The 25,900-nt window shown below is 43.3% G+C and overlaps 1 long non-coding RNA gene across 2 annotated transcripts in view; it reads right to left on the reverse strand.

The window, feature by feature from the left end:
• Window positions 1–210: 210 nt before the first annotated feature.
• LOC126365987 (uncharacterized) overlaps window positions 211–25,900 on the reverse strand; it is an 84,982-nt gene continuing 59,292 nt past the window's right edge. For both annotated transcript variants that reach the window (XR_007566285.1, XR_007566284.1), the window contains 2 exons: window positions 8,408–8,550; window positions 211–1,661 (listed from right to left, as the gene is read on the reverse strand). This is a non-coding gene — a long non-coding RNA (uncharacterized LOC126365987). The remainder of the gene's footprint in view (window positions 1,662–8,407; window positions 8,551–25,900) is intronic.

The following is a 25,900-nucleotide window of genomic DNA, read 5'->3' on the forward strand; positions in this document are numbered from 1 at the left end:
AAAGTTTTGAAGGTAACTATCCAGTCAAGAACCTAGCGAACTTATTTAGACAGTAAGTACGATTGCATTATTATAGTGAACAGATGGCACAGTGTTATTGTGTGTACATTCTAGCTTGTTAGTTGCACGATTACATAACGACTATAAGGTTACATACCTAGAACATATACTACTAATGAGACTTTCATGCAACATTTAGGTTTACTTGAAAAGACATTCTTTATTAAAGTACTTTCTGAGAGATTACAGATGACTTAGTATTTGGTTAATTTGACAGCTACACAATTATATCACGATGCTACTAACGAGTGACGCAATTTACATTGTTGCTTTTCTGCTGTATCTGTTTTATATCTGCACAGTTTTTCTGTATTCTTCTGGAAAGTAAAACATGTTTTAGTAATAATTTTTGTGGTATAGCTACAATGAGACAGCCTTTTGCGTAGCACAACAATATGTTACAGTACAGTACTTTCTTGATCAGGGCAATAAGCATAATAACTACGATATCTATACGCATAGCATTTCATATTTGTTTATGATGAGGTAAGTACATTGACTTTGCAGAACCTTGCTTACAAAGGACGATAATTACGACACTTGGCACGTTTTTACTGTCAAGTAATGACAGAAATTATCTTACAGTGAGACACACAGTTTAACGCTACAGGAAATGCATTTGAGTGATTAACTTTTGTACTTAAAACTTTTTTCTGAAAGATTCTTGAATTACAAAGATACAAGTAAGGCTTCTGGTGACACATTTCATTCAATTGCTGTAATTTGTAACATCGGAGGGTATAATTACATTAATACTCAGGGGGTACACACTTACTTTGTGTACCATGTGTATGGCAACTGCAAGGAGCCCTAACTAATATGGTATTTGCTTATACAACTTTACACATCGGTACCGCATTACTCTAACACAGAATTACACAGCTATCTGATCATTTAAGAGAGACAAACATTTTTTTACTATGTCAGTGACACATATTTAAGTAATTACACAGTTAAATTAATTCACACTTTTGAAATTGTATTTTGTCTGTACTTCGTGAACTGTTCATATTTTTTCGGAACCATTGTGATACTATGTGAGCTTTGAATGATGTATTTGGTAAGGGATACTAATTTTTGAACTTCGTTTGAGGCAGATGACTCTATTGAAGCGAGGTTATTGGAGGAAGCTATGACGATTTTGAGATTTGATTGATGTACTATAATGATATTATTACAATGACAATGTGTAATATGCTGTTGAGGTATGTTTATGATCAATGAGGTGATGCTATATGAGGAATTTGATTATGCTATGTATTTATTATGATGAAATATTGAAGAAGTGTTGAATACGTATATGTGTAACAAGGTAAGGCATAATTAGTAGTGGTTAGAGACTCTGATTTGTGGAAAGGATGTTAGAAACGAAGAATCCTACTTTAAGAGTTATGACATGTGTGCACATGCATGAATGTATCACAACACTTCTACTCATGAGATTTCGTTTCTACACATTTCTACTGTAATTTTTCGACCTGTGAAATTTTATTTGCATCAAACTGTCACTGTAGCGGAAACAGCTGTTGTAAATATTTCAGTAAAGAAGGTAGGTGATCTTTATGTAATGCGTTGTGGACGCCCAGCTGCGTGACGGTCGCCTGGGAAAAAAAAGCCATTACTGTGTGCCTTTCAGAGCCATAGGTGGAGAAAAAAGAGGCCATTAACCTGGCTACCGAGGTTGATTTGTAGAAAACATCACAAATAATACACGCTCATATTTGAAAACATATGATTACAGTTTGGAGCTCATACATTCTGATATTTACTGAAATGCCTAATGAAATGAGAAATATTTTACGTCTATACACCTGATTATGACTGTCTGTCTAGTTGAGAGATTTTGTTACTGCCTTAGGAGAGGCCATATGGCTAGTGAATTAAGTTTCGTGGCTTACTTTGTGTATATATTTGCCTATTTTGTTTAATATCTAGTTTCCAGCTGCACTGCAGCATTGGTTAAAATAAAATTTAATGGATGTACTAATATAACTGTTTTCTGTCTACAGCTGCAATAAATAATAATTTTATGGTCTATTTTCTTAAAAAAAGGGAGCACAAATAGACATTTCCCTTCACAGGAATTGCATACATAAATTTTCAACGATTTGGTAACTTGTTTGGTAGAGTAAGTTATTGTGATGCATCACTCTAGTGTTAAGATGTGACAGGGGTATTAAGGTTTAAATAGACATTTCCTATCTTTACTTTAATATTATTTCTGCTTGAGCTTTGTCATGTTTAGGTATGGTTTATTGCTTTTGCTGCTGCTGTTTACCAGGCATTGTTCTACTGAATTTTTCTTTGTATTAAGCCAGTTTTACTACCAATTTATTTTTCTTGTTGCTGCACATTTACTTATATTAGTTGTGATGTTGCATTTGCTTTGCTAATTTGGATGTACAGCGGATTGCTTTGCAAATTTGCATTTTTTGTCATTACTATTTGTGTTAATTGTGCCTCATTCTCTATTTATGTATCTGAGCTCAGTAGATTTAAGTTATCTTAAGAGGGGGTAGGCTATATAAGAGAATGGTTTGTGATGAATTGGAAGAAATGCATTGAGAAGCTATATTAAAAAGTTTGACAAAATACAAGTAGTGTATATCGAAGAATAATTATTTTGAAAGAGGATATGAACAAAAAAGTTGGGTTTAGGAACAAAAGGTTTAGGTAGGATTTTCCTGGAAACAAATGATGAACTATGGAGATCTCTGAGAAGTAAAGAAAATTTTGTTTGCAAATCAAATACAAAAATACTGCAGTACTAAATGTTATACTGAAAACAAACACTATCCTTTCCATTTGTGTTATTCCGCTATATGTTTGTGTAACCTTGTCTATTTGTGTTCTACCTGTCTGTATGTGTTTGTTTGATAAGAATTATGTTGTAGAATTTTTCTAATACCAAGCTACATTCACTATGATGAGGAAAATTGTTATCCTCAAATACTTTGGAAAAATGTTTAGATATTATTTACTCTGTTATGTTTTTCATTAATGATCATATGTCAAATAAATGTTTGAATATTCTCATTTATTTACTTATGCTATAATTCCTGTAACACTGATGTATGTGCTTATTTCTATTCTTTTGTAAAGCCTGTAGTTTTACAGATGTTATCTATATTTTTATGTTCTTTAATGATGTATTCTGTATCTTTATATTTGTATTCTTACACCGTACATTTTTAATTGTATAGACACCAGTTCTTCAAATTAAGTTTCATTGCACTGCACACTTTTTTATTGATCATAGTATATGCACAATATGTGATAAGTTAAAAAAATGACTTTTAGTGCTCGCATGTCTGTTGTTAATTCAGCAATGGACTCGTTAACAGCACTGCTGGTTCTAAAGACATTCCAAAAAGTTTGTGAGTGCACAAGTGGTGGTTTATAGTTTTGCTATATTATCCACTAGACTCTTCGAAGGTGATTGGGCACCTGCACAGTCCCAACAGATGGCTGCTGGCCATCTGTACAAGGACTACAGTGGCTCTGCACCTTTGATGGCCCACCAATACCATTATTTCTACAAGGACTGCAGTGGGTCTGCACCTTTGGTGGCCCATCAATACCATAATCTCTACCAGGACTACAATGGGTCTGCAATGTGATGACCTACCTACCAATATTCTTCAAAACTTCGACAGACTCTGTTGTGGGTTTGCTCTGTTGTGGCCCATTACCTGTCTGCATGTTGGAAGGACTACACTACTTCTTCAAGACTGCATGGAAATCCACTACTTCTGCATGCATCTTCTTTTACTGCCCAGACTTTGTCAAAAAACTGCAATTGCTACTGTGATGCATGTTCAGGACTGTCTTTATGGACTGTGAGGACAATTTTTGCTTTTGACCAACAGTGTATCAATAAGTGTGTGTATTTATATCTTTGTTATTGTAGTTATGAAAATTTTTTCAAATCAGTGTTGTCCACTACCCAAAACAATTTGCAAACTTTTTTGTGGAGAGCATGGGGGCTATGTAAGCAGACTGCTTAGGTTTTTATGTTGGTAACGCCACATAGTGCTCTGTATGAAAATCACTGACTGCAGTCTGTGGCTAGTTGGACTCATTGTTGGAATATTTGCTTGTGTAGTGTTGGGAAGTTGGATGTGAACAGTACGTAGCGTTGGGCAGTTGGAGGTGAACCGCCAGCAGTGGTGGATGTGGGGAGAGAGATGCCAGAGTTTTCAGAGCGGACGATCTGGAGGTGTGCCCGTCAGAAAAAGGAAATTTGTAAGACTGGATGTCATGAACTGATATATATATATATATATATATATATATATATAATGACTTTAGGAAATTATTAAGGTAAATACATTGTTTGTTGTCTATCAAAATCTTTCATTTGCTAACTGTGCGTGTCAGTAGTTAATGCCTTCAGTAGTTAGAATCTTTTATTTAGCTGGCAGTATTTGCGCTCGCTGTATTGCAGTAGTTCGAGTAACGAAGATTTTTGTGAAGTAAGTGATTCATGAAAGGTATAGGTTATTGTTAGACAGGGCCATTCTTTTGTAGGGATTATTGTAAGTCAGATTGCGTCGCGCTATAAATATTGTGTGTCAGTTTAGTGTTGATCAGAATAAGTAAAGAGAGAAATAGCTGACTGAGTACAATCAGTTTTGCTCAGCTGTTTGAAAATCAATTAACGTTGAAGTTTTCCAGTACTGTCATTCATAATTTTCAAAGGGGACGTTTCAATGGTCGTACATGTTCAGCGCACTCGCCAATAAGAGTGCGCCATGGGTACGATATTGATGGACGCTATACATCACAAATAAACTAGTACAACTCCTTTACTGGAGCACTGCCCGGTGCTCTGAGTTGGTCCACGGCCACAGCCAAAAGCTGACTGTGCATTTGGCGAGATTTGAACCTTTGACCTTCTACAAGGTAGACTATTACACTAACCCACTATGCCTTTAGAGTGGAAAGTCTGTTATATTTATGACTCTGATGTCTCACTTGCAACGATTAATTGACAGGCCTCGAAAATTCGGTTTCACACAATATCATGTGAAGCTTATCTAATATAAGCCAATCTCTCTGATTACAATAATTGTATAAATGACACTAATTGCACCTTGTGTGGAAGGATCCTGTAGTGTTTGGTTAGCACTATCTATGAGGTATGTGTATTTTGTTTGCATCACTGTGTTTGTGTGAGTTGTTTTTGGTGTCATTATCATATATTTTAAAATACAAAATCTTTTTGGGAGGTGTCCGCTCCAATGGCTGCAGTGACGAGAAATCACAGATTTTTTCTGGAGTTCCAGATTAGTCTCACACAGGTGCACCTTGCATATCCTAATAAGCTTCATGACCTGCACCCTGCACTGTGATCTATCGCTACGTTTTAGAGCAATAAGTTCAACGAAAACTCACTTCCCAAGTTATTAACGACTCTTAGGGAGAAGGAAGACCATGTATTGCATTACATGAATCTCAAACAGAGACTCGAGTTAGTAACGGGGCTGATTAGAGTCCACTATGTTGTACAAAATAACGAGTGCTCCTGATTGGTAATTTACATTGACTTAAATACCAGGAACTATCGCTCACGATGTGTAACTGCGAAAAAGATTTTTTTTGAACTAATGAATAATACGATTTTTGGGAAACCACTTAAAAAAGTACGATATATCGAGACCTCAAGTTAGGTAACCGTTGGCAGGGACGTAATGGAGCGAGAAAATTAATCACCAAGATAAATTTTAAATGGGCAACTATTTTTCACATAGAATTTGTGTCTGTGAAGGCTGCAGTATATGAAATCCATCTATGATGGTACGTTAGTATTAGGTATCTCCACACACCACATGAACCAATTTCACTACAGTTTCACAAGGGATCATTTTAGAGAACAATGGTTCCTCTATATAACAATACTGAGAGCTTAATTTATCGTATGAAGGACAAATACAACCCACCCCTATAAATTCAACATACCTAGCTACACGTCTGTTAAACTTCATGGCATTACATCTGTCGACAATAAGATTATTGATTAATAAAATTCTTTTCCGGGCTATTATGCCGTGGTCTGATGGATTTCGCATTGTAACCCGACGTTTCGTCCCCATCTGCGGAGGACATCTTCAAGGGGGTTCGTGGCTTCTGTTAACTTCCGAAACACACACTGTCTCACTACTGACTGCAGCAAATTTTTGTTTTCGCGTGCTCCCGCGCATAGGCGTGACGTCACGTGTTTTGAATACGCGAGCGCAATTGGCCGTTGTCGGTTGCCGCCGTCCGCTGTTGCTATCATCCCATGGCGGAAGACTGGTACACATCTTCTTCAGCACCGGCATCCAGATGTCATTCAATTTCACGCCCTCCTCCTTCCTATTAAAATTCCTGGGGTGTTTCATAATCTCTATAGCCTCTCTGTAAAGCCTTTCATGATATCCGCTTGTGGCTGCCAGTACTTGAGTTCTATCAAAATAAATGTGGTGGTCTCCTGACTGCAAAGCGTGTTCCGCAACAGCTGATCTATCAATCTCTCCCCTTCTACAATTGCCCTTGTGCTCTTCTAGTCGTTTTTTGACCGTTCTTTTTGTGGTACCCACATATACCTCCCCACAACTACACGGGATCCTGTAAATTCCTGCTTTTTCCAGCGGTTTACGAGCATCCTTAGCCAATCTCAGGTGTTCTTGTATCTGCCGGGTAGGTTTGTAAATCACCGCAATATTCCGTTTTTTCAATATTTTCCCTATGCGGTCAGTGACGTCCTTAATAAAAGGCAGGAAAACTTTCGATTTTGCAAGCGCTTGTGCATTGCTATGATTTTCACGCGGCGGTCTTAACGCTCTTTTTATCTCAGCAGCCGAGTAACCATTCCTGAGTAATGCATCAGTGAGGTGTTCCAGTTCCGTATCCAGTAGCCCAGGTTCACAGATGCTCCTCGCTCTATCCGCCAACGTTTTTATTATGCCTCGCTTTTGTTGTGGGTGGTGGTTCGAATCCCGGTGTAGGTAACGATCCGTGTGCGTGGGTTTCCGGTAAACTGTATGGCCTAAGGTACCATCCTGTTTCTTGTAAACTAGCACATCCAGAAAATTTAGTCTCCCTTCTGCCTCCTCCTCCATGGTAAACTGAATCTTCGGATTAATACCGTTTAGATGTTTGTGAAAACGGCCTAGTTCCTCTCTGCCATGCCTCCACAACACAAACGTATCATCTACGTAGCGGAACCAGATATTCGGTTTTTTGTTGGCAGTTTCTAGAGCCTGCGCCTCGAATTTTTCCATGAAAAAGTTAGCTATAACCGGGCTTAAGGGGCTCCCAATTGCCACGCCATCAGTCTGTTCGTAGAACTCATCGTTCCATTTGAAATATGTGGTCGTAAGGCAATATTTAAATAGTTCTGCAATGTCGGGAGGAAAAATTCTATTCAGCTGTTGCAACACCTCATTGAGAGGAACCATAGTAAATAGCAATGCCACATCGAAACTGACTAACATGTCCTCCGGCTGGACCACTATGCCGCTTAATTTACTGATGAAATGTGCAGAATTCTTGATATAGGAGTCCGATCGTCCCACATGCGGCCGTAATAGCGTTGTCAAAAACTTGGCAATAGAATAGGTGGGCGAACCAATGGCACTCACTATAGGTCTCAGAGGAACAAGTTGTTTATGAACCTTCGGCAAGCCATAGAGTCTTGGTGGCAGCGCAACTGAATTGAACAGACTTTTCTGAACGTTCTGTTCGATAGAGGACTTCTTAATTAACCGCGTAACCGTTCTAAGAACTTTATCAGTCGAGTCTTTACTCAGCTTCTTGTAAGTCTGCGGATCTAGTAAGTCATTAATCTTGCTGTGATAGTCAGTAACATTCAAAACCACCGTCGCATTTTCCTTGTCAGCGGGGACAATGATAATACTATCGTCCTCATTTAGGCGTTTTATTGCATTCCTCTCACCCACGGTTAAATTACTTTTTGGAGGCTTTGCGCGAGCTAATACTCTCACAGTTTCTATGCGGATTTCTTCGGCTGTAATCGCGTCCACACTACGAATGCCTGCTTCTACACTGGCGATTATCTCCTCAGTGGGCACAACTCGCGGACTAATGGCAAAATTTCCACCCTTGGCAAGCACAGATCTCTCATCGTCAGATAACAAGTGTTCGGATAAATTGATAACAGTACGGGAAGCGTCTAACTGGCGGATCGTCTGATTAGGATGCAAATTATCAAATTTCTTCCTCTGTTTACTAGACGTTGTCAACATGTGGTTTCTAAACACGCCATGCAACAGTCTGTCAATTCTATCCCAGTCACCACTACACAATTTATTACTGATAGTAATATGGAGAGACATTAACTTACAGTTTGTGCTTGCCAAGTCCCGGCGGGTCTGTTGAATCCGCTCTCGTAGTAAAGCGTCTTCCGTCCGTTTGAAAATACGCTGCGCCTTGGCCGAGCTGCATAGTCGCTTAATCCTCAAAAACTTTGGAATAACACCGACCGCTCTGCAACGAGACAGAAATGTGAGTGAACACAAAAGCTGCACTCTCTTCTTCTGGAGATTTTCCATGCGTCGCACATTCCTTGACATCTCCTCCCCGTAGAGGCGTCTAATTGTAAAATGTAAACTTCCACGGCCGGAACTGTCATGATTAATAAAATTCTTTTCCGGGCTATTATGCCGTGGTCTGGTGGATTACGCATTGTAACCCGACGTTTCGTCCCCATCTGCGGAGGACATCTTCAAGGGGGTTCGTGGCTTCTGTTAACTTCCGAAACACACACTGTCTCACTACTGACTGCAGCAAATTTTTGTTTTCGCGTGCTCCCGCGCATAGGCGTGACGTCACATGTTTTGAATACGCGAGCGCAATTGGCCGTTGTCGGTTGCCGCCGTCTGCTGTTGCTATCATCCCATGGCGGAAGACTGGTACACATCTTCTTCAGCACCGGCATCCAGATGTCATTCAATTTCACGCCCTCCTCCTTCCTATTAAAATTCCGGGGGTGTTTCATAATCTCTATAGCCTCTCTATGTGGGTACCACAAAAAGAACGGTCAAAAAACGACTAGAAGAGCACGAGGGCAATTGTAGAAGGGGAGAGATTGATAGATCAGCTGTTGCGGAACACGCTTTGCAGTCAGGAGACCACCACATTTATTTTGATAGAACTCAAGTACTGGCAGCCACAAGCGGATATCATGAAAGGCTTTACAGTTCCGGCCGTGAAAGTTTACATTTTACAATAAGATTATTGGGGCGATGAAATATGCGAGAATGGATCGGAGGTTGTGATGTGAGCAGGTTTAAAATGTCTTCCTACCACATAGAGTGGGTTGCAACCGAGGGACAGAGTAAAGACTTGTGGCAAGCTGCCTCAGACTGTCTTAAGCTTGAATGACTACCTGACATACTTGCATGGTGGGTACGACGACGTTCAACACGTTGCGTGATGGTGTCGTCTCGAGTATAAGAGGCATGAGGTCCATTCTGGGGTCGAATGGGAAATCGGGCTGTCTCCTCTTGAAGATAATAATCCATTTGCGACCGTGAAAGAGGAACACTTCTCTGGTCGTACTATTCATTATCCACATAGAATGAATGTATGTGTGAGTGTGTGTATATCTAATGAATCGGGAAAATAATCCGTAGAATGACTCATTCATTACAGTCTGTACTGTCAATACTACATGCATCAAGTATGTGTAACTGCACCCTAGTTATTTTTGAAGCTCACCATCCAACATTTGTTTTGTGCATAGATATGTCTTTGATGTGCAATGTTGGGATGGTTTATTGTAAAATTATCGATATATTGTAAAATATCTATTGGTAGTCTTAGTCGACCATGAGTTGCTATCTGACTTAAGTTGGCTCTGTTTAAACGCGCGGTTATGCCCCCAGTATAATTTGCATCGAAATTACCATTACACTCTAATTATTAAACAAAAATATGGTGATTGCTAACTACGAAATCAATAATGCGGTTATTAGCATATGATACCAAATTAAGATTTATTCAAAAAACAGGATGAGCATTATTTCTAGCCTAACATGGCAACCCAATACACTCGCTATCCTATCTAGCCTATCATTGGCATAATGCATCCTCTTTTCCTAATTACTCAAGACAACACTGAACCCGCATGTGACTCTATTGAAGTTCTGCCTGAACGGACACAGACTCAGAGCGCGCCAGTCAAAGAGCTAGCGGAATGCGAAGTCATTTAGAATTACAGTGTCCTACTTTGGCTGACGATTGCTAATATCACCGTAATTCTCTGTGTTGATTACGACGGTCGGCCCAGCCAACGTCGTGATGCCGTCTTTCCCGTGAGCGGGCTTGGCTTTAATCTCCAACGTGGACGTGGTTTGCGTCCGTAAACACCTGTACGCAAGTGTTCAATTGCGGAGACCGTCACTAGTCAATACTCGAGCTACTTGCACATATGCCAAGAGTAGTTGGTCGACTCAAATGCGTGGCAGCAAAGGTACTCTTCAGATAGCATACGAACACCACAAGTTAGCACAAATCTGTTTCTCTTCTCAGAGCAACAGATAATGATACGTGTGTGGAGTCGTATGCTCTACACTATTCCGTCTTGGAGAGTAACCACTGGACTCAATGCCGGTAATTTCTCCAACCTACTTCTCTCCACGCTCTCCAAGCAGGGCAGCCAGACACCGCGACTGCTCTAGTCCACTGCCGACCCCCGAGTCCTCCTTCAGAGTTTTTGAAAATCTGACCGTTCTTCGCCGCATGGATCCGTGCGCGTCGTAGCCAATCACGACACACACTTCCATGTATCCGTGCGCGTTTGTACCCAACCACGACACAGAATTCTCCCGCGGTTACTATTGCCGCCAAACTTTTAACACGTATATCTACGCCAATCCCGTCACAGTCTTCCGCAAATTTTCCACTGTGGCGCGAAATCGTCTTTCTCTCTTCCGCATATAGCTCCTTCTCACTTCTTGTTGTAATGTCCCAGCCTCTCCCAACGTCTTTGGTGGTCTGAAGTGCCAGCCGACAAATGGGTCCGGCCCCGGCCATCCCGTTAGTTTGACATGACGTGAACACCTTCCTTAGGGGTTTCGGCCGTATTCCAGCCTCTGCGGCTATCTCGTTAGTTTGACATGACAAACACAACTTCTTTTTCTGTGTCCATTCTCTCCTATCGGTGGGCCAATTATTAATTATTATTCGGTGTATTATTACTGATTTAGCATCATGTAAGGTGCAAAATCTGCTACCTTACAGATGAATCACATTATATTTATACAGGATGGTCACAAGCAGTCTGAAAAGCTTGTAAGGATGTTTCACAGTAGGTTGTGCCGAGAAATAACTGTTGAGAAAAAAATCGATACGTTGCGCCGTTTCCTAGTTAATTAGCACTGTAGTTAGTCAATCAGGTCATTGCGCGCGCAAATTGAAGCACCCCGCCACAGACGATGTCGCCAAACGCGTCCTTCATTTGGTTTCGTAAAACCGAACAAGACAGCGATACAAAAATTGGGAATTGTACAGTAGTAAGGATAGAACACAAGCCAAAGGCTGACCAATCTCATGCGCTGTCATCTACGCTATGAGAACTGACACTAATGATATCTGACAGGCCGCTTGAATTTGCGTGCGTAACGGGCTGATTGGCTAACTTCGATGCCAGTGAATCGGAAACGGCGAAACGCATCGAATTTTTTACTTACAATTATTTCTCAGGACAACCTGCCCTGCAACACTCTCACAAGCTTTTCATACTATAATTCCAATTTGTTTGCCTCGGAGGGGAACATCAAACGATACCATACTCGATCCACCGCTCCACCCCGTGCATGGGTGCTGGGGGTCAGCTTTGAAATCTTCAATTGGAACCACCGTTTTTTTAAAAAATAAAGATTAGGGTTCTACTGCAAAATCAACGTACATTTGGTCTAAAGCTTTTTTTTATGGCGCTGTAATCGGAAGGATAGAGAGAGGCGCGTACACAGTCGCAATTTACGACATGATACTCAATGGCCTTTAAATGCCCGGTGCCACCACATCCATGCTGTGAGGGTACGACAGATCACTATTTCATAACATCTAATTAGGAATCCCATCTGCAAGGTTGTATTCCTCCGACATACCGAACGACGTACTACTGTGGCCGTGTAGCAAACTACGACATATTATAACAGGCAATACCGGAGCTGATGTATTGTGCAGACGTAGAACACATAGCGGCTCTAAACATTGAAATACTTGCGGATATTTATTGTCTACACACCTATCTATCATTTGGAGAACAGACTTGCAAGTGGGTGATGAACGTTGCAAGCACAGAAGAAAAAAACTGAAATGATCCTGATTTACAGAGAAAGTAGGAGATATGTTGAGGCTGCTGTTGCCTTGTATGCTGAGCGTTTTCCAGGGAAAGCTCGCTCTCGTTCGTTCTTTTACAAAGTTGTAAACGCTTATGTCTGGTGGCAGCATATACAGCGGTAAAAGGGAACGATGAAAATGTGTTGGAGGAGCAGCTAATAAAATAGCTGTACCAGCAGCAGTGCAGTACAGCCCACGGATAAGCGTCCAGCAATTACACAGCAATTCTGGTATGTCCGTAGGTAGTATTGCCACAACACTGCATCGTCATAAGTATCATCCATACGACGTATCATTATATCAGGAACTTCCTGGAGGAGAATTTCATAATCAAGTATTTTTTGTGAATGGGTTCATCAACAAATGCAAAAGACCCCCATATTCTTTGCCGAGGTACTATTTCCTGATGAGTCTACATTCACAAACCACGGTAGCATTAACTGGTATAACATGCACAATCCCCACTCGTTATGGCAAGTTGACCATCAGTGTCCTTGGTCGGTTAACGTTTGGTGTGGCAACGTGAGGAACAAACTCATTAGTCCGTAATTTATAGACGGCGCGTTGATGGACTCAAATTCGTACGTTTTTGGAACAGGAACTACCGGTACTACTGCAGGATGTTGCCCTGAACATTCGACAACGTACGTGGTTTCAACATCGTGGCTGCCCAGCGCATTATGCATTTGAAGCACAGGAGGGCCGGCCGGTGTGGACGAGCGGTTCTAGGCGCTTCAGTCTGGAACCGCGTGACCGATACGGTCGCAGGTTCGAATCCTGCCTCAGGCATGGATGTGTGTGATGGCCTTAGGTTAGTTAGATTTAAGTAGTTCTAAGTTATAGGGGATTAATGACCTCAGATGTTAAGTCCCATAGTGCTCAGAGCCATTTGAACGAAGCACAGGAGGTATTAGACCGTGTGTACACTGGTCGAGGATGAGCAGAGGTGGCCCTATTAACTGGCCAGCGAGGTCGCCAGATTTGACGGATTTGACATCGCCGGATTTATTTCTGCCGGCCGGAATGGCCATGCGGTGCTGGGCGCTACAGTCTGGAACCGAGTGATCGCTACGGTCGCAGGTTCGAATCCTGCCTCGGGCATGGATGTGTGTGATGTCCTTAGGTTAGTTAGGTTTAATTAGTTCTAAGTTTTAGGCGACTGATGACTTCAGAAGTTAAGTCGCATAGTGCTCAGAGCCATTTTTGATTTATTTCTGTGGGTATATTTAAAAGATAATATGTACCAGCAAGAGCAAATAGGCCGTGATGACACAGTCGACTGCATCCGAAACGCCTGTGCTGACATTCCCACATACATCTTGCTGTCCTATGCATGGTCATTTGAAAAGCTGAATAGCCGGCCTGTGTGGCCGAGCGGTTCTAGGGGCTACGGTCTGGAACCGCTCTACCGCTACGGTCGCAGGTTCGAATCCTGCCTCGGGCATGGATGTGTGTGATGTCCTTACGTTAGTTACTTTTAAGTAGTTTTAAGTCTAGGGGACTGATGACCTTAGAAGTTAAGTTCCATAGTGCTCAGTGCCGTTTGAACCAAAGCTGAACACTAAGTATATTGAAGGTCGCGGTACTACGGTTGAACGCTTACTCTAATTGGAAAACTAAAGTAGTGTTCGCCTCGAGCTACGGCCACACTGGCGCGTTGAGTAACCCCCTGTTGGATATGTCAGATGAGTACAACGTTGCGAATGGGATTTACAATTAGAATTTATGAAATGCTTTCGTGACCTACCCTCACAGCATGGAGATGGTGTCCCACGTGACATTGTATATTTAAGGAGATTAGTTTTTAACGTCTCAGTGATAACAAGGTAGAAACAGAGCACAAGTCGGGTTAGGAAACACTGGAGAAGGAAATCAGCCGTGGCCTTTCGAAGGACCCATTCTGGCATTTGCGTTAAGCGATTTAGGGAAATTACGGAAAACCTAAATCAGGATGGCGGAATGCAGGTTTCAACCGTCATCCTCCCGAATGCGAGTCCAGTGTGCTAACCACTGCGGTACCTCGCTCGGTCTGGATATCCAAGGGCCATTGATTAGCATGTCGTAAATTACGACGGACTACCCATTTCTGTTCCTCCGATTACAGCGCCAGCCCGCCGCTGTGGCCGAGCGGTTCTAGACGCTTCAGTACGGAACCGCGCAACTGCTATGGTCGCAAGTTCGAGTCCTTCCTCGGCAATGGATGTGTGTGATGTCCTTACGTTAGTTAGGTATAAGTAGTTCTAAGTCTAGGGGGCTGATGACCTCAGATGTGAAGACCCATAGTGCTTAGAGCCAATTGAACCATTTTTTATTACAGCGCCATCTGTGGCGAGACGAAGAAGATGCTTCAGACAAAACGTATGTAGATTTTGTCGTAGAATCTTAATCTGCAATAAAAAACGCGGGTTCCCATTGAAGCTTTCATAGCTACCCCCCCACCCCCCCTCCCACCAGCCACGCAAGGGGTGGGATGGAGGGTCGATTGTGGTATCATTGGACGTCCCCCTTCGAAGTAGACAAATTGGAATTATATATAGGGTAACAGGGCCATAAGTATAGATATCGTGATAATTGGCAACTCGGTAAGTACTCACTGCAGTGAGTTAGTCGTTTTCTCTCTGCATTTAATAATCTTTTCGAAAACAAATCACATAATTTACTATCTGATGTTTTATGCACAGTCGTCACTGCAACACGCCGTGGGCTATCCCTGTCAATATAGAGTAATCAGATACCCTACGTATACAGGGTGGTCCATTGGTAGTGACCGGGCCAAATATCTCACGCAATAAGCGTCAAATGAAAAAAAAAAAAAAAACTACAAAGAATGAAACTCGTCTTGCTTGAAGGGGGAAAGCAGATGGCGCTATGGTTGGCCCGCTAGATGGTGCTGACATAGGTCTAACGGATATCAACTACGTTTTTTTAAACAGGAACCCCCATTTTTTATTACGTATTCGTGTAGTACGTAAACAAATATGAATGTTTTAGTTGGACCACTTTTTTCACTTTGTGACAGATGGCGCTGTAAAAGTAAAAAACGTGTAAGTACGTGGTAACACGTAACATTCCGCCAGTGTGGACGATATTTGCTTCGTGATACATTACCTGTGTTAAAATGGATCGTTTACCAATTGCGGAAAAGGTCGATATCGTGTTGATGTATGGCTATTGTGATCAAAATGCCCAAGGGGCGTGTGCTATGTATGCTACTCGGTATCCTGGACGACATCATCCAAGTGTCCGGACCGTTCGCCGGATAGTTACGTTATTTAAGGAAACAGGAAGTGTTCAGCCACATGTGAAACGTCAGCCACGACCTGCAACAAATGATGATACCCAAGTAGGTGTTTGAGCTGTTGTCGCGGCTAATCCGCACATCAGTAGCAGACAAATTGAGCGAGAAGCGGGAATCTCAAAAATGTCGGTGTTGAGAACGCTGCATCAACACAGATTGCACCCGTACCATTTTCTATGCACTAGGAATTGCATGGCAACGACTGTTCTGCCACCGGGCACAATAAAAATTACGGGACGATGACAGATTTTTGCATGCGTTCTATTTAGCGACGAAGCGTCATTCGTCAACAGCGGTAACGTAAACCAGCATAATGTGCACTATTGGGCAACGGAAAATCCACGAGGGGTGCGACAAGTGAAACATCAGCGACCTTGGCGGGTTAATGTATGGTGCGGCATTATGGGAGGAAGGAAAATTGGCCCTCATTTTATCGATGTCAATTTAAATGTGCAATGTATGCCGATTTCCTACGTAATGTTCTACCGATGTTACTACAAGATGTTTCACTGCATGACAGAATGGTGATGTACTTCCAATATGATGGATGTCCGGCACATAGCTCGCGTGCGGTTTAAGCGGTATTGAATAGAATATTTCATGACAGTTGGATTGGTCGTCGAAGCACCATACCATGGCCCACACGTTCACCTGATCTGACGTCCCCGGATTTCTTTCTGTGGGGAAAGCTGAAGGATAGTTGTTATCGTGATCCATCGACAACGCCTGACAACATGCGCCGGCGCATTTTCAATGCATGTGCGAACATTACGGAATGCGAACTACTCGCTGTTGAAAGGAATGTCGTTACACGTATTGCCAAATGCATTGAGATTGATGGACATAATTTTGAGCATTTATTACATTAATGTGGTATGTACAGGTAATCACGCTGTAACAACATGCGTTTTCAGAACTGATAAGTTCACATAGGTACATGTATCACATTGGAACAACCGAAATTAAATGTTCAAACGTACCTACGTTCTGTATTTGAATTTAAGAAACCTACCTGTTACCAACTGTTCTAGGCGCTCAGTCCGAAACCGCACGACTGCTACGGTCGCAGGTTCGAATCCTGCCTCGGGCATGGATGTGTGTGATGTCCTTAGGTTAGTTAGGTTTAAGTAGTTCTAAGTTCTATGGGACTGATGACCATAGCTGTTAAGTTCCATAGTGCTCAGAGCCATTTGAACCATTTTTTGTTACCAACTGTTCCTCTAAAATTGTGAGCCATACGTTTGTGACTATTGCAGCGCCATCTATCACAAAGCAAAAAAAAAAAGTGGTCCAACTGAAACATTCATATTTCTTAACGTACTACACGAATATGTAATAAAAATAGGGGTTCCTATTTTTTTTAAAAACCGCAGTTGATATTCGTTTGACCTATGGCAGCGCCATCTAGCGGGCCAACCATAGCGCCATCAGGTTTGCCCCTTCAAGCTAGACAAATTTCGTTCTTTGTAGTTTTTTCGTTTGACACTTATTTCGTGAGATATTTGGCCCAGTCACAATCAATGGACCACCCTATATACAGGGTGAGTTACCTAACATTACCGCTGGATATATTTCTTAAACCACATCAAATACTAACGAATCGATTCCACAGACCGAACGTGAGGAGAGGGGCTAGTGTAACTGGTTAATACAAACCATAAAAAAATGCACGGAAATATGTTTTTTAACACAAACCTCCGTTTTTATAAATGGAACCCCGTTAGTTTTGTTAGCACATCTGAACATATAAACAAATACGTAATCAGTGCTGTTTGTTGCACTGTAAAATGTTAATTACATCCGGAGATATTGTAACCTAAAGTTGAAGCTTGAGTAACACTCCTCCGCTGTCCGATCGTGTGTATCGGAGAGCACCGAATTACGTAGGGATCCAAAGGGAACGGTGATGGACCTTAGGTACAGAAGAGACTGGAACAGCACATTACGTCCACATGCTAACACCTTTTTATTGGTCTTTTTCACTGACGCACATGTACATTACCATGAGGGGTGAGGTACACGTACACACGTGGTTTCCGTTTTCAATTACGGAGTGGAATAGAATGTGTCCCGACATGTCAGGCCAATAGATGTTCAATGTGGTGGCCATCATTTGCTGCACACAACTGCAATCTCTGGCGTAATGAATGCCGTACACGCCGCAGTAAATCTGGTGTAATGTCACCGCAGGCTGCCACAATACGTTGTTTCATATCCTCTGGCGTTGTAGGCACATCACGGTACACATTCTTTTTTAACGTACGCCACAGAAAGAAGTCCAGAGGTGTAAGATCAGGAGAACGGGCTGGCCAGTTTATGCGTCCACCACGTCCTATGAAACGCCCGTCGAACATCCTGACAAGGGTCAGCCTAGTGTTAATTGCGGAATGTGCAGGTGCACCATCATGCTGATACCACATACGTCGACGCGTTACCAGTGGGACATTTTCGAGCAACGTTGGCAGATCATTCTGTAGAAACGCGATGTATGTTGCAGCTGTTTGGGCCCCTGCAATGAAGTGTGGACCAATGAGGTGGTCGCCAATGATTCCGCAACATACATTTACAGTCCACGGTCGCTTTCGCTCTACCTGTCTGAGCCAGCGAGGATTGTCCACGGACCAGTAATTCACGTACCGTAGATTCACTGCCCCGTGGTTTGTGAAACCCGCTTCATCGGTAAACAGGTAGAACTGCAACGCATTCTCTGTTAATGCCCATTGAAAGAATTGCGCTCGATGATTAAAGTCATCACCATGTAATTGCTGATGCAGCGACACATGACACGTGTGAAAGCGGTGACGATGCAGTATGCGCATGACACTACTTTGACTCAGTCCATCGGCTCTCGCAATGTCCCGTGTACTCATGTGTGGGTTCAAGGCAACAGCAGCTAACACACCAACTGCACCCGCTTCTCCTGTGACGGGCCTGTTACGGACCCGTTTGCGTGCTACAACCATTCCTGTTGCATACAGTGGGCGGTAGATGTTTTGCAATGTGCGGCACGTTGGATGCTCTCTGTCCGGGTACCGTTCTGCATACACCCTGCAGGCTTCAGCTGCATTTCGTCGACACTCGCTATAGATGAGTATCATCTTCGCCTTTTCAGAGTTCGAATACACCATGGTCACAGTTCCTACAACACTACTCTATCACAGCCGTCTGGTAACACGGTGTACTACAGTTGGACTGCGTGCGGAGACGAATGCAGAATAACAATAGCAGCAAGCCCTGCATGCGGACACTGCGACAGCTAGACCAAACCACAGCATTGCACTAGAGCCACACTCGTAAACACGGTCGTCATCGTGAACATGTCCCTGCAGATACTGCTCGCCGACCGTGGCCCGTGTTTGTTTCAACACGCAACTGGACGTCGGAGGTTTCAAGCGTCAACTTTAGGTTACAATATCTCCGGATGTAATTAACACTTTACAATGCAACAAACGGCACTGATTACGTATTTGTTTATATGCTCAGATGTGCTAACAAAACTAACGGGGTTCCATTTAAATAAACGTAGGTTTTTGTTAAAAAACATGCTTCCCTGCATTTTTTTATGGTTTGTATTAACCAGTTACACTAGCCCCTCTCCTCACGCTCGGTCTGTGGAATCGGTTCGTCAGTATTTGATGTGGTTTACGAAATATATCCAGCGGTAATGTTAGGTGACTCACTATATATACACTCCTGTAAATTGAAATAAGAACACCGTGAATTCATTGTCCCAGGAAGGGGAAACTTTATTGACACATTCCTGGGGTCAGATACATCACATGATCACACTGACAGAACCACAGGCACATAGACACAGGCAACAGAGCATGCACAATGTCGGCACTAGTACAGTGTATATCCACCTTTAGCAGCAATGCAGGCTGCTATTCTCCCATGGAGACGATCGTAGAGACGCTGGATGTAGTCCTGTGGAACGGCTTGCCATGCCATTTCCACCTGGCGCCTCAGTTGGACCAGCGTTCGTGCTGGACGTGCAGGCCGCGTGAGACGACGCTTCATCCAGTCCCAAACATGCTCAATGGGGGACAGATCCGGAGATCTAGCTGGCCAGGGTAGTTGACTTACACCTTCTAGAGCACGTTGGGTGCCACGGGATACATGCGGATGTGCATTGTCCTGTTGGAACAGCAAGTTCCCTTGCCGGTCTAGGAATGGTAGAACGATGGGTTCGATGACGGTTTGGATGTACCGTGCACTATTCAGTGTCCCCTCGACGATCACCAGAGGTGTACGGCCAGTGTAGGAGATCGCTCCCCACACCATGATGCCGGGTGTTGGCCCTGTGTGCCTCGGTCGTATGCAGTCCTGATTGTGGCACTCACCTGCACGGCGCCAAACACGCATACGACCATCATTGGCACCAAGGCAGAAGCGACTCTCATCGTTGAAGACGACACGTCTCCATTCGTCCCTCCATTCACGCCTGTCGCGACACCACTGGAGGCGGGCTGCACGATGTTGGGGCGTGAGCGGAAGACGGCCTAACGGTGTGCGGGACCGTAACCCAGCTTCATGCAGACGTTTGCGAATGGTCCTCGCCGATACCCCAGGAGCAACAGTATCCCTAATTTGCTGGGAAGTGGCGGTGCGGTCCCCTACGGCACTGCATAGGATCCTACGGTCTTGGCGTGCATCCGTGCGTCGCTGCGGTCCGGTCCCAGGTCGACGGGCACGTGCACCTTCCACCGACCACTGGCGACAACATCGATGTACTGTGGTAACCTCACGCCCCACGTGTTGAGCAATTCGGCGGTACGTCCACCCGGCCTCCTGCATGCCCACTATGCGCCCTCGCTCCAAGTCCGTCAACTGCACATACGGTTCACGTCCACGCTGTCGCGGCATGCTACCAGTGTTAAAGACTGCGATGGAGCTCCGTATGCCACGGCAAACTGGCTGATACTGACGGCGGCGGAGCACAAATGCTGCGCAGCTAGCGCCATTCGACGGCCAACACCGCGGTTCCTGTGCCGTGCGTGTGATCATTGCTTGTACAGCCCTCTCGCAGTGTCCGGAGCAAGTATGGTGGGTCTAACACACCGGTGTCAATGTGTTCTTTTTTCCATTTCCAGGAGTGTATATTAGATTCGACTCCCCAGTGTTGGTAATTTTCTTGAAGTATATACTTCTTCCAGAAATATCGGGATTCGACATTTTCCACCACAGCTGCACCCTGCTCGCCTGTATCCACTTTCCTACGTCCATCGCTCAGCTGCGCCTGCAACTCCATCACTGGCACTCTTTACTACATAATGCCTGTACAGACTTGTTATCAACTAGTTTTCATGTTTGCGCCTTGCAGGATATCTTCTTGTTCTCAAAGGTTCAACAGTTTTTAATGAACAGCCTGATAAAAAAATGAAGCATCCATAATGGTAGAATGAAACAAAATACACTACTGGCCATTAACATTGCTTCACCAAGAAGAAATGCAGATGATAAACGGGTATTCATTGGAAAAATATATTATACTAGAACTGAGTACCCAGAACCACCACCTCTCGCCGTAATAACGGTCTTGATACGCCTGGGTATTGAGTCAAACAGAGCTTGGATGGCTTGTACAGGTACAGCTGCCCATGCAGCTTCGACACGATACCGCAGTTCATCAAGAGTAGTGACTGGCGTATTGTGACGAGCCAGTTGCTCGGCCACCATTGACAAGACGTTTTCAATTGGTGAGAGATCTGGAGAATGTGCTGGCCAGGGCAGCAGTCGAACATTTTCCGTATCCAGAAAGGCCCGTACAGACCTGCAACATGCGGTCGTGCATTATCCTGCTGAAATGTAGGGTTTCGCAGGGAGCGAATGAAGGATAGAGCCACGGGTCGTAAGACATCTCAAACGTAACGTCCGCTGTTCAAAGTGCCGTCAATGCGAACAAGAGGTGACCGAGACGTGTTACCAATGGCACCCCATACTATCACGCCGGATGATACGCCACTATGGCGATGACGAATACACGCTTCCAATATGCGTTCACCGCGATGTCGCCAAACACGGATGCGACCGACCATCATGATGCTGTAAACAGAACCTAGATTCATCCGAAAAAATGAAGTTTTGCCATTCGTGCAGCCAGGTTCGTCGCTGAGTACACCATCGCAGGCGCTCCTGTCTGTGATGCAGCTTCAAGGGTAACCGCAGCCATGGTCTCCGAGCTGATCGTCTATGCTGCTGCAAACGTCGTCGAACTGTTCGTGCAGATGGTTGTTGTCTTGCAAACGTCCCCATATGTTGACTCAGGGATCGAGACTTGGCTGCACGATCCGTTACAGCCATGCGAATAAGATGCCTGTCATCTCGACTGCTAGTGATACGACGCCATTGGGATCCAGAACGGCGTTCCGTATTACACTCCTGAACCCACCGATTCCATATTCTGCTAACAGTCATTGGATCTTGACCAAAGCGAGCAGCAATGTCGCGATACGATGAACCGCAATCGCGATAGGCTACAATCCGACCTTTATCAAAGTCGGAAACGTGATGGTACGCATTTCTCCTCCTTACACGAGGCATCACAACAACGTTTCACCAGGCAACATCGGTCAACTGCTGTTTGTGTATGCGAAATCGGACGGAAACTTTCCTTATGTCAGCACGTTGTAGGTGTCGCCACCGGCGCCAACCTTGCGTGAATGCTCTGGAAAGCTAATCATTTGCATAACACAGCATCTTCTTCCTGTCGGTTAAATTTCGCGTCTGTAGCACGTCATCTTCGTGGTGTAGCATTTTTAATGGCCAGTAGTGTATAATCACTTGAGGAATTATGTAATGTTATTTCAATGATTACAAAACCGAGTCAAATTTCAAAAAAAAAAAAATAATTGGTAGTATGAGCTCACTTACTAGTGCGAAGTTGCACACCCTCTGGTCTGGATGCATGCACTGATCTGACTGGGAAGTGGATCATAAAAGTTTTCAATCCTCTCTGGAGGCAAGGTGGTCCACAACTTCCGTAACTGGTCCTTGACTTCAGGATAATGGCACTGTGAGAGAGTTGATGTCCGATCTAGTCCCACATATGTTCTATTGGAGATAGAACTGTGGATCTTGATGGACACCGGGGAACCTCAGCATCTCGCAGGCTGTTCATGGAGACATCTTTCATGCTCGGACGAGCATTGTCCTGTTGCGAAATGCAACTATGATACTCTCACATAAGCTGTAACACTTAAGAACTCAGGATGTCGGTGTCATCCCACTGTCCCATCAGAAATTCCTCAATCTCTTGAAGCCGTGACCTGAAGCTATACTTGGTGGCTCCCCACGCCATGACATACATGACTGTGTGTGTCCAGGTCGCCGCGATATTCGCGTCAGTCCATGCTCCCACTCATGGCACCAACCCAAATGCAGTCATTTCTATTCTGGAGTTAATGGCAGCCTACGCATGGGGCGGTAATTCCCTAATCTTAGTGCTGTCAGCCTTCAACACAGTATGTTGCAGGAAGCTCAGTATTTGTTCTCGTATGCCACACACAGATTTGGAAGGATTACGATGTGCTTGGTGCACAATATGGCCATCCTCCCTTTTGGTGGTCAGACGTGGTTGACTTAACCTTGACAACGATTGTGCCTGCCTTCACGTTTCCACGGCGGCCAACACAGAGTCACTTCACATACGAAGCCCAACAAATCTGGGTACCGCAAGACGACCAGCTGACCAAATGGAGACCCATACAGAGGTATTGATAACACTGTCTCGTACACATAACCATGTAGCACCTCTGCGAACTTAACAGTGATCACGTAGCATCTGATGCTGTTGTACACCCTAGCAGGACTGGTAACAACACTAAACACGAACAAAGCTGCAACAAACAACTGCAACTCTCATCATTTACATCAATGGTTCGTACAAGTACAAAGCTACATTGACATATGACCATTTCTTTTAGGCACTTCACATTTTTTTGTCAAGCAGTGTACGTAAATATGTGGTTTGGGGTATTTGACTCAGTGAGGTGTGAACTTACAGTACCAATCTTTCGTTCACTGGCTGTATGAAGCAGCTGTAGTATTGTTCACGAAAAACTAGAGTACTTGCAATGCTAATCATCTGTTCAGTGACTAAATGAAGGAGCAGTAGGAATGTGTGTGACAATAGTGGTCATTACGAAAACAGGCAAGTCAAGGTCATCTCACTGCCTTACAGCACTGGAAGTTAGTGATAATTTCAAGTGTCAACAAAGATTCCGAAGATGTTAGACATTACAATTTTTAGTCTAGCATATGATGGACTGCTTTCCAACAGAAAATTCTTGCCACTTTTTTCTAAAAAAAATATGTTACCAGAAATTTTGAAGAAAAATAGTTTTTTACTTCAACTCGTGGAAAAAAAACCAGAGCCACTAATATATTTCGACTGAAACATGTATATGAACATTCAAAATGTTTATAGAAGCGTGTGATGCAAATTTTGTCGTGAAAACGTAAAGAGATTCCGAGATAAAAATAAAATACCGTAACAGGTGTGAAACTGTTTCAGCTGTGTAACAAAAAATGTCATCGCTGATGAATTGGCGTTCTGTTGGACCTCGAAGAAAGTTACAGCGAGAAAGTTGTTAAGAAAACTACTTACTTAATTTTTGTAACATCTGAGACGTAATTAATGTGTCGTGTCACTTACGAACGCTACTTATTTGCGAGAGATTACGTGCTCGGTAGGACACGAGTACTTTTAGGCGGTCGCCAGAATAGTTGTTCCAACGGCTTCCGTCAATAAAATAGGGAACATTCCCTGTCTTCAGAAATTTTTTTCTTTGCACCTGTTACAGACTCTTCGTCACTGAGCCATCACCCAAACCGTCAATATATGCTATACAAAAGTAATGCCAGGTATTTTCAGGCCACTATTTCCATTGAATTCGAGCAAAATATGTTTTGTCAAACTCAAGTTTTGCCTAACAAGAGTATTGTCCTTACCATGCAATAAGTGCACTGTACACAAAAATTTCGCTCTTGCTGCAACATTTTCGTCCATCATCACACTTTCTTAATCAAAAACCAAGCATGTGAGAAGACGAACAACTCAGACCCCTGAGCTAGAATAATTACTTTTTTCAGCGAGATCACCTTTTCTTTGTTTATGCAGCCTCTGTCGTAGTAACCGTGTGCAGTTCTATGTACAAAAGTTTTTTTTCTTTTCCTTAGATAATCAAAACATGAGCCCACGTCTGAACTGCTAGTGTGGCATATAGTACCACAAGCCTTTACTGTCGGTTTATTAATCAGCGCAAATTTTATATTATTGATGGCTTCTTCACTGCTGGCCAGATCATTGAAAAAACTCAATTAAATTCAATACAATTTTTAATGTCTTGTCGCCCTTTACGTGCACGAACCGGTGTATTACTGCATGTAGGCCTTTACTCCTGTATTACATTCACTACAATATCCAAGTCAATGCACATTTTCACGGAAGACTGAAACCTCACGTGAACACTTGCCACTGCCCAGGAACACCTAACATACAGCTGACGGTAACATCGTTCACTGCTACAGTGTGAATGCGGCACAAAGATGTGATGAAATATACCGAGGATGGCCATAATCATCCACACTTTTTTCCTCGTTCATATAAGCGACCATACAACGTCCTGAAATTTCACGTTAGATGACTGCACATACAGCAAAACTTAAGCATCAGGCAAATGGTAACCTGAGGGGGTGGGGCTGGACAACAATACCACTCAGACTTGACAAATGTGCTGATGGCTCTGCGAGACTAGCACTGCAACAATCACAATCCATACCTTATTATCACACAGCTTGCAGGTTTCACTCTCCTGTGCTAGAAAGCCGCACAATTACGCATGGGTGGGAAATATGCAGGGTGTCCATAAAGTCCCTTTACAACCTCAAAATTTTGTTACAACGGCACTTGTTGAAATATTTTAACAAAATTTTATTGTAATCACTTTTTACTAAAGTTTTTATATATACTAAAATTTTGTGTTTAGTATACTATGCTGATGGAACGAACTGGACCTGTATAAAATGGCAACTCCTCAAGAGACGGCACAATGTGTGTCCTGGTTTATTGAAACATACTCGGATGTTCAGATTCAACGAAAGTTCTGAACGAAGTATGGGAGAATTCCACCATCGCGCCCTGCATGGTACAAAAAATTTTTGGAGACAGGAACAGTGTTAGATAAAGGG

This window comes from Schistocerca gregaria, chromosome 4 (genome assembly GCF_023897955.1).
Source record: "Schistocerca gregaria isolate iqSchGreg1 chromosome 4, iqSchGreg1.2, whole genome shotgun sequence".
Classification (NCBI taxonomy): Eukaryota; Metazoa; Arthropoda; class Insecta; order Orthoptera; family Acrididae; genus Schistocerca; species Schistocerca gregaria.